Source organism: Symphalangus syndactylus, chromosome 2 (assembly GCF_028878055.3).
Source record: "Symphalangus syndactylus isolate Jambi chromosome 2, NHGRI_mSymSyn1-v2.1_pri, whole genome shotgun sequence".
NCBI lineage: Eukaryota > Metazoa > Chordata > Mammalia > Primates > Hylobatidae > Symphalangus > Symphalangus syndactylus.
This window is the reverse complement of record NC_072424.2, coordinates 61,616,865-61,632,905: the sequence shown is the minus strand read 5'-3', so window position 1 is coordinate 61,632,905 and position 16,041 is coordinate 61,616,865. Positions and strand designations below refer to the sequence as shown.

The following is a 16,041-nucleotide window of genomic DNA, read 5'->3' as shown; positions in this document are numbered from 1 at the left end:
CTAAGCCAATACCACGCTGTTTTGATTTTTGTGACTTTATAACATATTTTGATTTCTTGTGACTGTTTTGATTGTGGTAAGACTCACATCAAAAGAGGTGCCTCCTTTCAAAATTCTCTTGACTATTGTTTAGCATGTCTAGGTAGATTTTAGAATCTATCTGGTCAAGATCCTCTCAAAATGATTTCATTTTCTTATTTTCTAAACAGACACACAATTTCCTTAACCAAACTGGATTCTTGAAGGATCCTTTATGATTCAATTAGAAGTTCTAAAAATTGAGTCCTCAGGAAGAAATAAAAAGTAATAACAACAAAACACCCACCATGATCGTTTTTCTTTCAAAGGCTTAATAAACATTATATAATTTCTTCCTTTAAACAACCCTGCTAGGGATGTTTTAATAAACTCATTTTAAGCGTGAAGAAACTGAACTTGGGGGAGCTTTATCAGCTGAGAGACTACCCAGCTAGAAAGGTAGTGAAGCAGGGATTACAACTGACCCTCAAGCTAAAACACTTAACCTCTAGTTTCTCTTCTCTCTAGAGCAGCGTTTCCCAAAGTGCTGTGCCTGGACCAGCAGCAGCAGAATCACCTGAGAATACGTTAGAAATGCAAATTCCCTGGCCCACCTGGACCTAACAATGAATAAACTCTGGGAATGAGATCCAGCAATCTGTGCTGTACAAGCCCTTTAGGTGTTCTGATGCAGGCAGTTTGAGAACCACTGATCTAGAATCCAAAGGCTGAGGAGTAATAAGAGGGTGCAAGAAATACTGCATGGAAAAAAATAAAAAATGAACACAGAAAAGAACAGCACTCACTGAAATAAATGAGAAGAAATGCTACAGACATTCAGGGTTTATTAAATGACTACTGTGTTGGCAATAACAGCCACTACATGGCATTATAAAAATAAAACAGAAAGTGCTTAGCTAAAAGGTGTCCTTTATTCTTTTCAGATCAGAAAAGCTGAGAAACCATTGAACCAGAGTGTATAAAAATCTAAGATCTTTCATCCCATTTCTCTGAGACTTATAATCAAGAAATGCATTAGCAACTCTTAGCTAATACACAAATGCCTGTCCATATGAATTTTGATCTCCTTCAGAAGCCAGACCATAAAAAGGGCTGAGCACCTGAGTGTGGAAGAAGCTTGGAAAACCCCTGAGAAGAAGAAACTTCCTGAGACATCACATAAAATAAGAGGAGATTGTCGAGAAAGAGCAGCCTACAATAGCAGAGCAGCTGGAAGGCTGAGGAGACGGTGTGAGGGCAAAGGGAATGAGGAAAGACTGCCAGGGTGGACGCTGGGAAGGCTGGGCCAGTAGCACCATCTGGGGTGGTGAGGTGAGCCATATGCCCTGTGCATTTGGGGCCTACCACAGCTGCCTCTGTGATTAGAAAGGGAACAAAAAAAACTTTTTTATTACTATTTTTGAATTGGATACATTTACCATTATTTGCAGTAACATACAATTTGTCCAAATTTTCATTTAGTGAAATTAGTGCATCAAACCAGCTGGATTTGCCCATGCAAAGAGGACTTGATGGGTTCAGGTGTTGGGCTCTTCATAAGAATTATCTATTAATTAAGTGATTAAAAATAATTAGCCTTTCGGTTGAGTATCCTGTCAGGATTAGGGATAAATTCTTGGAGAAAAGTGACTGTGAAAGGCACAGGCTTGGATTGAATGCATTTAAAATAGTCCCTGGGTCTTTCACTGGATAGTGAGATGCCTGCTTGGCTTGGAAAACTTTAGCCCATGAGATTTTCAACATCACTCTATGAACAGGAAGACTGTTACTGACACAGATCTTCGCCATCCTCTTGGAATTTAAAGCAGCATTTTCAAGGTTTATAATTCGTATTGGTTTTAATAGGATTCTTTTATGAACCATTTTAATGAGGAGTATTCAATTATTGCTTCCTGAAAACATTGCTATGATATCAGATTCCATGCTGTGAGGCCTCATTTGGTTAAAGTGTATGTGATCTGAATGGAAAATAAAAGAACTGTTAAATAGCCATTTCTTTCCTTTACTGTATCAAGCTTTCTTTCTGCTGATGTTGGTGGATGGTGGATGTATGCAAACACTCCATCTTTCTAGTTTGGGAAAGCCACCAGATTTAAAAAGAAAATGTACTTAAATGTAAAAATCCATATAATGTGATGTTTATCAGATAAGGCCTTTTTGAGACTAAAACCTTCTCTCTTTTCTTTTAACAAATCAGAAAGGATTGGGCAGAAGTTTTCTAAGCCCGCGGGATGATTAATTAGAGAGGGTGCCACTGGCAAAGTGCACAAAAATGTGAAAACAAATGTGCACGTTTAATATGTAAAGCTCACTCTGGAGTTTAAAACTGGATGCAGCAACTTGAAGTATGTGCCTCAAGGCATGGCTCAAATACTCCGCTGAAGAATCCAACTCATAATCCTGAAGAAAGAAACTTGAATTGTTAATCCACTTTTAATCACCAATCAGGAGAACTTTTGAGAATAGTTGATAAAACAGACCAGCATGTGACTTGAGTTGAAAGTGTTACATGCCTTTTATGCATCTTTAATTACAGCTATGAAAGCTCTCATGAGCTCATGTACTAGTATATAATATTTCATTTTTAGGAATGATGACTAGGAATGTTCAAAACAGAATTAGGAGGTTCTAGAATAAGGCCATCCTTGGCATAATGGTTGGAGCAGGGAGAACACATTTATCCTGACAAAATCAAAACTAGTCATCCACCCTGATATGCAATGCATAATAATCAAACTTTGAACTTTTATGTAGATGGAAGCATATTAACCCCTTATCACCCAAATATGTGCTACTTGCTACCAAACAACTTCCTATATAACATAAAGTGCACTCACAGAAGTTCATTAACTTCCATGGAGGCCTTTGGTGTTTCAGTCTTATATATGCTAGCACCACCCTGTGAGAGAATGACATAACAGAAATTAAAGAACAAATGATACTTTCTTTGAACAAAGACTATACAGGAATTATATCTGCAATAGGTATATTGATGTGAATAAACTATTTCAAGTTCTGAAACGGCAAAGCACCATGCATCAGCCATAAAGAAGTAGTTTGTGGCCAGGCGCGGTGGTTCACGCTTGTAACCCCAGCACTTTGGGAGGCCGAGGCGGGCGGATCACGAGGTCAGGAGATCGAGACCACGGTGAAACCTCGTCTCTACTAAAAATACAAAAAATTAGCCGGGCGTGGTGGCGGGCGCCTGTAGTCCCAGCTACTCGGAGAGGCTGAGACAGGAGAATGGCGTGAACCTGGGAGGCGGAGCTTGCAGTGAGCCGAGATTGCGCCACTGCACTCCAGCCTGGGTGACAGAGCGAGACTCCGTCTCAAGAAAAAAAAAAAAAAAAAAAAGAAGTAGTTTGTGGGGAGTGAGAAGAGGGTTCAGGTGTTAAATTTCTTGTAGGAATTAATTAATTAAGTGACCAAAGATAATTAGTTGGGTATCCTGTCAACATTAGGGAAAAGTTCTTAGAGAAAACTGACTGTCAAAGGCACAGGCCTGGATTATATGCATGTAAAATCATCACTGGGTCTTTCATTTGGTAGTGAGGTGCCTGCTTGGCTTAGAAAAGTTCAGCTCACAAGATTGAGGTAGCCGGATATGTGCCACCCCCATCCCTATTCCTCACCTCCACTCACCTGCCCCATCCCTATTCTTTTTTTTTTTTGAGACGGAGTTTCACTCTTGTTGCCCAGGCTGAAGTGCAATGGCATGGTCTCGGCTCACTGCAACCTCCATCTCCTGGGTTCAAGTGATTCTTTTGCCTCAGCCTCCCAAGTAGCTGTACAGGTGTGCGCAAACATACCCAGCTAACTTTTGTATTTTTAGTAGAGACGGGGTTTCACCATGTTGGCCAGGCTGGTCTCAAACTCCTAACCTCAGGTGATCCGCCATCTTGGTCTCCCAAAGTGCTGGGATTACAGGTGTGAGCCACTGCGCCCGGCCCATCTCCATTCTTTGATCCTAACAGTTGTCATCTTCTCAATCGAAGGTAAAGTGCTATACCAATTCAACCACAAGGTGTCTCCTAGCCTCACTACCTCCTTCCAACTAGGGTGCCACCCTCCTTCTGTATAGAATTTCTGGCTCCAACGGAATATAAATGGCAAGTACTATTGGGTTTTTTGCTATTATTATTGTTACCATGGTTATTATTGTAATTGTTCCCGGATGGGGTTGAAGAATCTCAATACTTCCCATTGTAGTTCCCTCCCTCCTACTGAGCTGCAGATTACAATCTCATTATACCAACTTTTTATTAATCACCAAAGGGATTCTTTGGTATGGGGATATTTTTATTAAAATGTATTTTATAACAGCCTGATGATTTGGTTAATATGATTATCCTACTTAAATGGAAGGAGAGGGATCTGAGGCCAAGAGATGCTATGTACTCTCCTATCGTTAAAACCGAGTTAGAATTTATATGCCCTGAGTTTCTTGCTAGTAGTCAAGACAGCTATAAAATAAAAAAAACACTGCCAGCTAAAAAATACTTATTCGGGAGTAAGGCAAATTTATATCAATAAACTTTCCTTATCAGTTTGCCAGAACATTGCACCTTAGCACTCATTCTTCAGCTACTAGGCAATTCTATTGCCATTGAAAAGCCTCAACAGGAAGGGAAATGCTCCATCATCAAGAATGTGGCCCAGTTTAACCAGACTTTATTGAACACACACCAGTAAAAAGGTGCCAAGCCCATGGATGTGCAATTTTTTCAAAGATGAACAAAGCTTATCTCTGCTCTTAAAATCTTTCCAAGGTGGCCTCATGTTTTCATTTTTCCCAATATTAGAGCAAGTCCCTCAGATTACTCACCCAGTCTGTTAACACCTGGTACAAGCACCCTTTCAGGTAAATAGGCTAAGAGATTCCTATGATCCACCCATCAGCCTCTGGGACACTGATCTGTATCATATTCAAATCCCTGAGCTCATCCTTTATTTTTCCCACTTTGTCTAGTGGCAATAGGAGCAACCAGTCAATCTCATTATACTCATTAGTTTGCCAAAAATGTTAGAAAGTCTCATATAAACAGTCATTCAGATCTTTACTTCCTATAAGTGGTTCAGAGTATCAAATTGTGCCATTTTGTATATCGCTATCACCAGAGCACAACATGTACTATCAATACTCTCTTTACTACTGGAAATAGAGTTATGAGAATCTCTAAATCCAATTACATTACAGAGCCAATTCCAAAACCCCAGAACCAATTCAGAAAGCTCATTCTTAAGATTCTGTTCCTCTAGACTCCATACCAAAATGTGTATTAGGGTTCTCCAGAGAACAGAACCACTAGTGTGTGTGTGTGTGTGTGTGTGTGTGTGTGTATGTGCACGCATGTGTGTGGGGAAAGAGAGAGATTATAAAGAATTGGCTCATGCAATATGAGGGCTGACAAGTCCTAAGATCTACAAGCTAGGAAAGTCAGCAGGCTCAAAGAGAGCTGATGGTATAGCTCCAGTCCAAGTCTAAAGGCCCAAGAAGCAAGAGAGCTGATGGTGTAAATTTCAGTCTCAGTCCAAGTCCAAAAGCAGGAGGAGACTGATGCCCCAGCTCAAAGGGAGTCAAGCAGAGAGAGTGAATTCTTCCTTACTCAGCCTTCTGTTTTTATTCAATCTTCAACTGATCGGATGAGGTCTGGGGACATTGTGCAGGGCAATCGGCTATACTCAGTTTACTAATTCAAATGTTAATCTTATCCAGAAGTACTCTCACAAACACACACAGAAAAAATGTTTAACCAAATATCTGGGCACCCTGTGACACAAAATCAATCATTACAAAAGATTCATCCACACTAGTTTACCGTTTACCAATTCTACCATCTCTGTGTTCTATTCTCTGAAGAGCAGCTGAGCATAAATTCCCCCAAATGTTAATATTACAAAAAAAATGTTTTAGGTTGAAACGAAGTCAAATCAAGCAATAGTTTTGGATGCCAAATATGCAAGATGCATACTAGGCACCAATAGTTCTTCCGTGCTGATGCGATTATATAAAAATCATAAATATAGGCTTTCTGCCCTTCCCATTCTATAGACAGTCACATCTTGTGCAGTGCCAGCCATGTCCCTGAGACACGAAGGTTGAAGTGAAGGCCAGAGTAAACGGATTTGGCCTTACTGGGTGCCTGATCACCAGGACAGTTTTAACTCTAGCAAAGTGGTTATTGTCACCATCAATGACCTCTTCATTGACCTCAATTACATGGTCCACATGTTCCAGTATGATTCCACCCATGGCAAGTTCCACGCACCATCAAGGCTGAGAGTGGGAAGCTTGTCATCAATGGCAATCCCATTACCATCTTCCAGGAGCAAGATCCCATCCAAATCAAACAGGGGGATGCCAGTGCTGATTATGTTGTGGAATCCACCAGCATCATCACTACCTTGGAAAAAACTAGGGCTCACTTAAAGGGGTCATGATTTCTCCCCCTTCTGCTGATGCCCCCATGTTTGTGACGGGTGTGAATCATGAGAAAAAGAAAAACAACTTCACAATCATCAGCAATTCTTCCTGTTCCACCAACTGCTTAGCACCCCCAGCCAAGGTCATCCATGACAACTTCGGCATCATGAAGGGATTCATGACCACAGTCCATGCCATCACTGCCACCCAGAAGATGAAGACAGCCCCTCTGGGAAACTGGGATGACAGCTATAGAGCTCTACAGAACATCACCCCTGCAATTAACTAGTGTTGCCAAGGCAAAGTCATCCCCACACTGAATGAGAACCTCACTGGCATGGCCTTCTGTGTCCCCACTGCCAACATGTTGGTTGTGGACCTGACCTGCCATCTAAAGAAACCTGCCAAATATAGTAACACCAAGAAGGTAATGAAGGAGGCACGGAAGGGCCCCTCAAGAGCATCGTGGGGCTACACTGAGCACCAAGTTGTCTCCTCCAACTTTTACAGTGACATCGACCCTTCCACTTTAGACATTGGGGCTGGCATTGTCCTCAGCAATCACTCTGTCAAGCTCATATTCTGATATGACAATGAATTTGGCTACAGCAACAGGGTGGTAGACTTTATGGGACACATGGCCTCCAAGGAGTAAGAGCCCCCTAGGCCATCAGCCCCAGTGAGAACACAACAAGAAAACAGAGGCCCTCAGCTGCAGGCAAGTCCCTGCCACACTGTCCTAGACCATCAGCCCCAGTGGGAACACAACAGGAAAAGAGGTCCTCAGCTGCTAGCAAGTCCCTGCCACATTCTGTCCCTGTCATGCTGAGACTCTCCCTTCGACACAGTTTCCACACCAGACCCCCTGAAGATTGGGAGAAGCCTAGAGACCCCCACATTGTCATGTACCATCAATAAAGTCCCCTGTACTCAACAAAAGAAAAAAATCATAAACATAATGGCATTTTACCTTCAGCCTGATATTTTACATCCTTTCTGTTTAACTACGTATCTACTCAAATAACACACTGAGGTAGCATAAATATATGCCCCTTCCGGGAAGTCTGTACATCCAGTTTTACTCCAGATGCATTTTCTTATTACTGGATTCTCTTTCTCACTGTTCTATAACTCTTTGAGTTCCTCACTCAGTTTTAATCACTTTTAGATAGGTATTCAATATCCTAAACAGAGATGGGCAAACACTAAATGCAAAATTAAATAAATAAGTAGTTTTATGACTTTTATGTATATTAAGTGTGTATAGATATTATTAGTTTTTTACTTCTAGCATGAAACATCTATCTCATTGCTTTACAGACATGCGTTATTTGTACACTGCCTTAAAATTGGCTCTCCAGTTATTTTTATGGATTTCTTATCTCTAACCAGATAGTAAATTCCTCAAATGTCAGGGATCATAACCTTCTCTTCTTTTGAATGGTGTTTATCAGCAAAAATGTAACTGCTCAATAAAAGTTAGGTGAATCATACACCTTTGTATTCTTGGTTGAATAAATGAAAGAATAAATGACTGCCAAACCCTCTGATGTCTCTGTCGTATCTGATCTTCTAAGGGAGAGATGGGATAGGGCATCTCATATCTAGCAATAAAGAAGTTGCTCCACATACAGAAGCTGAAACAAAAATTGATTTTGAAAAATTTACATTTCAAAACGTGTAAATAACGGTGTTCTTGGAAATGGTGTTCTTTAAAATGCTATGTTACTCAAATCAACTCTCAGTTATTCAGGAGCTAATTATTCAAGGGTTGTAACCCAAGAATTCAATACTTATCCAAGTGGCCTCTTACTGAAGGTGATCAAATATGAGGTCTCTAGAAAGATGCCACCTTTGTAACCCTCTTGAAAAAAATTATTTGAAGACAAACAGAAGAAGAGATATAATTAACAACTCAGGAACGGAAAAGTCAGCATAAAAGAATAGGCAGTTAACATGGAGACCAATTAAAATCAGATATCCAAATAATTGCAAATCTAGTTATAAAACTAGAGATAAATATAAAAAAGAAAGGTTTGTTAATGAAGCAAAGTCTTAGTTATAAAATAGATCTAAATCCCAAGATTTGATTAACAAAGACAAGTAATAAGGGAAGAATGGAAGCACTCTTGAACAAAGAGGTTTCAAAATAAACTAGTTCACTCTTAATTTTGATAATTACAGAAAATATTAATGAATAGTTTAGGAAAGTTTACAAATAACACATATAAAATAAAATCAGGATGTATAACTTCTAAAAGATTTCAGAAAATTAAAGGAAGTAGTCAATCTGTGTCTGCTTATCAAATACATTTTGAGCAGCCTCTGTTTATTGGCACTGCTCCAGTTTGTGTATATACAGCAGTGATTTGCAACCTAGAGACCCAAAGGGTTGATAATGTCTCTTAAAGTGAGTCTAAATACAACTCAGAAAAAAATATGTTGTTTATAAGAAATAGTCATAAAACAAACAAAGCCAAAAGACTAAAAAGTTAAAAGTTTATGGCAAAGACCCATGAGACCTTGAAGGAGAGGCCTGCAACTCTTTGACCAGCCTGCTGGGTTGTAGACTTTCTGGATGACTCAGCCCTGCCCATTCTCCATCCTTGCCTTGAGTATCTCTTCCAATTAGTCATAAGACTTAATGAACTCCAGTGACTCTTAAGGATGTAGCACATTCCCTGGGAAGTACATTTTTGTTTATCAGAGTGACTGGAGGTCCCTATTAACATTTAATGGGTTGAGCTAGCATGGTGAAGAAACTTCCTTCATTCCACACAACTTTAGAATATCCCACTAAATATTCATGTCAGTTAAAACATTTCTTTGAAACTTATTACCCAAACCTGATGTTTTTATATTTAACAAATAATTTTTGCAAGGTTTTAATATAAATGACTTCTGTGTTAATCAAGGGAAGTGGTATTTCATTTTATTCAGAAATTTACCAAATATTGTTCCTCATGTAGGAATGTCATGTCATCAATAGCAACCTAACTCATGAAACATCAGTTACCAACCAACATAACTGTGCTGTGTTTCATTCATAGTGATTTGATGTTTGGATTACAAATATCTGACAATTTCATTATACCTTCTAGAATATCTGTGGTCAAGAATTCACACATTAAAATTCTTATTAACTTGCAATATATTTATTGACTTCTGTTTCTTTACTGTATTCCAGTTAAGGCATTATATTGATTTTATTTTTTTTTGAAATGATGTATGTAAGTACATGTGAATTTCATTTCAGGATAGTAAAAGCGGTACTGTAAAATATTTGTTATAAATGGATTTCACATTGGCTTCCCTTAAAATATTCCAAAATGCCAAACTTTTTCCCAGCTCAGGGTTTCCATATAGGTAAAGTTCACTGCCCTCCACCCTTACTTCAAATCCTAAAGATCTCAAAACCCTCACTTCCCTGTCTGTAGGCTGACATCTTTGGCTTTTTACCTCAGCTGTCCCATCATGGACAAAGTGTCACCTCTGCTGAGAAGCCTTCCCTGCCTCCTCTAGCAATTGTGTTTCCTCTGTAGCCTTCCATATTTTCACTTTGTTTCTTTCAGAGCATTTATCACCAATGCTAATTATTATGCTCATTTATATACTTAATATCCACTTCCCCCAATAAAAGTAAAACCAAGTCTTTTTCATTGTTATTGTTCACCACCGTATAGCCGGGGTCTAGTACATGGCCTAAAACATGATGAGAGATCAAAAATAATTGGTCAAATGAAGGAAAGCTGAGAGAAATTCAAGGAAAAAATGGAAGAAGGAAAAAATTTCTCAATTATATAGGATGAATTTAAACACAGCTCCCAATCTTGGAGGAAATCAGTAGGTGATAAATAAGTGAGAAATCTCGATATGATTAATAAGATTGCTTTCAGAGACAAACACTAAAATTTTTAAAAAACACATTTATTTATTTAATAACTTCAACTTATTTTACATTCATGGGGTACATGTGCAGGTTTATTACCTAGGTATTTTGCATGATGCTGAGGTTTCGGATACAACTGATACCATCACCCAGGTACTGAGCATAGTACCCAATAGTTAGTTTTTCAACACGTATATCCCTTCCTCCCTCTTCCTTCTAGTAGTTCCAGTGTATATTGTTGCTGTCTTTATGTCCATGAGTGTTTAGCTTCCACTTATAAGTGAGAACATGTGGTGTTTGGTTTTCCCTTCCTGCATCGATTCACTTAGGATAATGGCCTCCAGCTTCATCCATGTTGCAGCAAAGGGCATGATTTCATTCTTCTTTATGCCTGTATAGTATTCAATGGTATTTATGTACCACATTTTCTTTATCCAGTCTGTTTATGGGCACTTAGGTTGTTTGCATGTCTTTGCTATCACAAATAGTGCTGTGATTAACATACAAGTGTATGTGACATTTGGTAGAACAGTTTATTTTTCTTTGGATATATACCCAGTAATGGCATTACTGGGTTGATTGGTAACTCTGTTTTAAGTTATCTGAGAAATCTCCAAAGTACTTTCCATAGTCATTGAACTAATCTGCATCCTAAATAGTGTATAAGCATTCCCTTGCTCCACAGCTTTGCCAGCATCTGTTGTTTTTTGACTTTTTAATAATTGCAAACCACCATGGCACATGTTTACCTATGTAACAAACCTCCATATCCTGCACATGTATCCTGGAATTTAAAATTAAATTATATTTCAAAAAATCAAAATTAAAATTAAATTAAATTTAAAGGCCACATTATAAATTGCAACAGAAGGAACTAAGAAGTCTAGAGAGGAAGGTGTGGTGTCTACATTGATTTTTAACATCAGCAGAACTTCATCATTTGAGGAAAGCCTGGAGGATTTGAGGAAAGCCTGGAGGATTTGAATCTTGGTCTTTATGACTCCTGTGGTGATAACAGGAGAAGACATAGTATAGAGGACCCCTAGCTCTAGTGATGGACATAAATATTGGCTGATGATGTATTCTTAAAGTCTGTTTTCCTGCAATGATACATAATAAGTGAGTGTGCTCTACAGAGGCTTCAAGACAAAGGTACAAACAACCATGGAAATGTGGGGATATAAACAGTATGTTCTTTGAGATTACTGAGTTGGCATTACAAGTACCCTTCTAAGTGACCAGTCACTAGCAGTGGAAGTCGAAGAGTGTGCTGAGCTGGCGAAATTTACTTTTGCAATTGGGTGAATATTCCACTAACTTTTGTTTTTTGGTTGCAAATAATAAAACTCAATTCAAAAAGGACAAAGGACAAGTAAAAGGGACAAAATGTTATGACGACCTCGAGGTATGCCATGGAATCAAAGGCCTATCAATGGCATTAGCAAAGTCTACGAACATCAGAGGAAACCCATCCAAAACCAAGACAACGGCTCTTCTGGTCTCCCTTTCACACTCTTGCTCTCATTCTGTCCATCTATGTGGTCTCCTCACTTTATCTATCAGCATATGTTTTTATATACAGTAGAATGATTTCTATTCCTTTGGGTGTATACCCAGCATGTTGGCTTCCTATTTCTCTTTTTTGGAAACCAACGTGACTCAAAATGACCACCACAATAGAAAATTCTTTCTTCTCTTCAGAAATTTGTGTTACTCAACTAAGACAACTGAATAAATCAACTAGAATTTCTGAATCTCAACTCCAGATTCCTGGAAACAAGACTAAATTGACCCACCGTATTTAGAAGTTTACCTCTAGTCTGATCTGCTATGGCCCAAGAGGAAGAGTTGTGTGCACTGTTGTTAGGCCTGCCCATGTGGGTGGGTAGTGATAGTGCAGCTCTAAGGGAAAGAGGGTTGTGGTTGGGCATATGCCCTAAAAATGCATCTACTAGGCTGGAGTTTTTTTTTAAGTAAAAGACTATAAAGTTAGAGAATAGATCAAACTTGTGTTCATTTTTATGAAGAAAGCCTGGTTGTAAAGGAAAGGCTCCCAAACCATTCCCAGAAACTCCAAATATTCCAAAAAGAAAAAAAAAAAAAGAAAAAGAATTCTACATCTCCTTTTCTACTATTTGACTTTTTTACAAGTAGTCAGCTGAGTTCACCTAGAAAATATTTTGCATTACTCAATGCCTGAAAATAGCAGCAGAGAAGAACTTTTCAAAATAAGAGACTTCTCCAGTCTCTGAAAGGTATTTCTCAAAGAATTTGTTATCAGTTTCTGCTTCTGATGAGCAGTTAGACTGTTACCTTGACACTGATTCTGGGAAGTTGTGCCATTTAGAATTCTTTCATATCTTTATATCTACTGTCTACATATTTTAGTTGAGAATTAATCAGACAAGCTCTTGGAATTAAAATATGGTCCATAGCATGAGAAAAGATTGTTTCCTCATTATCTGTGGATGATATCTCTTCCTCAATAAGTTAGTAGGTTTTCTGAAATGAGATATAGCTTCCAACTTTTGCCTACATTTCTGAAAGCTAGAAAAACATGTTAGTAGTTAAATCCATATGTTATCTGTAGAGTTGAGACCAGGAAATTGTGTGGAATAATGTGGCAATTGATATCAGCTTCAGCCAAAAGTAACTTGCAAAATAAGGTGAGGGGGGAAGAAAAGAACTGATAAGCACTGCCAATAAAAAAAATTATATAGCATATTTTTTAGTCCTAATTTTGTAGCTATCACAACTTTTATAACTAAGTCAAACAACACTCTTCTATTGAAAAAGTTTTTTTGAACAACTCTTGTGGTTACAAATCTTTTCTTAGAAATAAGCCTGCAACTTCCACTCCTAGGTTCTATCACAAGCATCTGTGCAATCATTGCATTGAACAAGTTAAGACTCCAAAAGTGCAACAGCAAATAAATTTATTTTTGCTGCCACTGCCATTAAAGCTTGCTCTGAGGAGCTGGTTCTTTTGTTTTCATGCCCTTATAAACACTTGGAAAGTCCCCGTGACTTTTTTCTTTACACTCATATGATATATATATATATCTTTTTTCCCACCTGGCACTTTTCCTCCCAGTCACTCACTAGGCTACCTTTGCCACCTCCAGGTTGAGGATGGAGACAGAGAGGAGGCAAAGATCAAGAAAGATCTCATTTTCATTGGTACCGTCATGGCAATATAAGTTTGATGCTGTTTGATCTTGGTAGAAATTTAAAGTTGGGCTTTCTTTCAAGCCCCTTGACATCCCACCATCGTTGGATTTCTTGCTAGTACTTCCTTTGACATTCCAGTGTCCTTATGTGACACTCTGGGGCAAGATCCAAGACAACTCCTCTTGTGTGACCTTATGAAGCCCAGAGGAGATAACCATGCATCCTTAGCTAGACTAACTCTAAAGGAGCAAGTAGCAATGGTCTCGCCAAATGGCATTAAGATCACAATTTCTGAGCAGGTTAGTACCACTGTATCTACCTCTTTTCTCACCACAGTCACAGCCAGATAACCATAGTCTTCAGCCATGTAGATATATTTTTTGAATAAGCCAGACAGCAACTTTAAGAAAAGCAAGTCTAGCTCTCAACAGTGGTTCAGTCCACTAAAACCTCTTTCTCTGAACTTAGAAAGAGAAAAAAGGATCTTCTGTATTCCTACCATACATGACTGGGGAGAGTCAAAACGCCATAAGGGCCCTCTCCAAAAATATCATCTTCAGGACTCCAGGTGAACCCATCTATTCCTTGAAGGAGGAAGAGTTGCTAACGGTTGCCTGACTGGATTTTGAACACCCTCTTGGAAGCCTTTCATGATGTTTTAATGCATCACTCTCAAATGCAGAGTAGCTGGCTGCCCGCACTTGGGGTGTGCAGTGGAAAGTTAAGCTGATTTAGTTCCATTTTAAATTATGCTACCTGTGGGAGCACAGACAACATGGATAATGCTTCTTCCACGAGAAGTCTTTTCCACAGGAAAGTCTTTCAAAGCCCTTCAAAATGATGCTCAATGCTCTTTAGAGTTTTCAGGTACTTCACATCCAATATAGTATTTGAAACTCCTCTGTAAGGTAGGAAGGATGGGTACTAAATGAGGCCCACAAAGAAGTAGAACTTACTTGTTCAGAGCTCTGTACTATAAAGTTCTGATCATGAATCCAGTGCCCAACCACGAGCTGAAAAAATTGTAAAGCAAGCAGAATTGTTTGATAAAATAGAATTAAAAGCCCAATTATTGAAAAAGATACCATCAGACTGTGAAGAGCCCTTGGAAAACAACCACCACTTCTCTAGTGATTCCTACTGGGAATCCAGGTATGTGTATTTTGAATAAGCTTTCCAGGTGATTTTTTTTCTGAGATATATGCTTCCTTTCCCTCTCCTTCCATTTCCTTCATCTCTACCATTCCCATTCTGCTACCTCCCCAAGAATAACTGCCCTAATAGGTCTGAGAAAATAGTGGTAGTGAATTGAGACAATTAACCAAAAACCAGTTGACACAAAACAGTATTTGCAACCCAGAAACAACTAGTTATTTGTATGCACAGCCCATACTCACCTGCCAACCTCTCAGCTTTGCCAATCTATTAGGTTGAAGATGTGTAGAGAATTCAAAAATGGAGAAGCAAAAACAGGAAAAAAGGGCCAGAGTCCATGCTATGGCCATTTATCATGATACACTTAACTACCAAGCACTTCTTAAATTATGTCCTAAAATCCTAAACTAAACTACACCAAAGATAAAGAGGTAGCTGCCTATGACCTTTCTCCTGTCCTTATATTTAATTTCCTTCTGTTTTTCTCTTTCAAATTTTTTTCCTTCCAAGTTACAGCATTAAAAGAGATTGAGGAAAGAAATCCTAGGAAATAATTTAGGTGTAAACAATTATATTTGACTTAGGGATTCCTTGACACACAAATCTTAACTCTGTCAGAATATTCAGAACACATAGTAATTGTAGCAAAAGACCTAGAGAAAGAATAAGAAACAGTAATTTAATTTGGTGTGTGAGCAATAGGCAGAATATATCAAGTTACAGGAGAGGATAGGTAAAAGAGAATGATGTCAATAATTATGCAATAAATATATAAGAATTTGGTACCTGGAAATGGAATGATGCCCAAACAAAAAATCTAAACTATGAGCCATTGGTTCTGGGACTGAAACCCTATGTCTACTAAAAATACAAAAAATTAGCCGGGCTTGGTGGCAGGTGCCTGTAGTCCCAGCTACTCGGGAGGCTGAGGCAGGAGAATGGCGTGAACCCGGGAGGTGGAGATTGCAGTGAGCCGAGATCACGCCACTGCACTCCAGCCTGGGCGACAGAGCGAGACTCCGTCTCAAAAAAAAAAAAAAAAAAGAAGAAGCTCAAAGGGCCTAGAGAGTCTGTTGGTGGGAGTTCGAAGAGGGTGAAAAAAATGGTCATGGGAAGTTTGGCAACTTCCCACTGACAATTGTGGTCATGTGGAAAATAGAAAGGATACCTAATGAATTTGGGAATCGGTTCTGGGGAGATTGCCCCACAGAAGGTAGAAGGTGCCAGCTCGCTTCTAGATGCCTATGACGACAGACTGGAGAAGACTGACAGGCTTATAAAGGAACTATTAAGTATTCCAGAAGAATTTAGAGAAAATATGAAGAATCTAGGACTTGCTTAGTTTGAAAGTAAAAATTATTCC

At 38.9% G+C, this 16,041-nt stretch overlaps 1 pseudogene; it reads left to right on the top strand.

The window, feature by feature from the left end:
• The first annotated feature begins 4,380 nt into the window (after positions 1-4,380).
• Positions 4,381-7,118, top strand: LOC129462856 (glyceraldehyde-3-phosphate dehydrogenase-like; annotated as a pseudogene).
• The last annotated feature ends 8,923 nt before the right edge of the window (positions 7,119-16,041 follow it).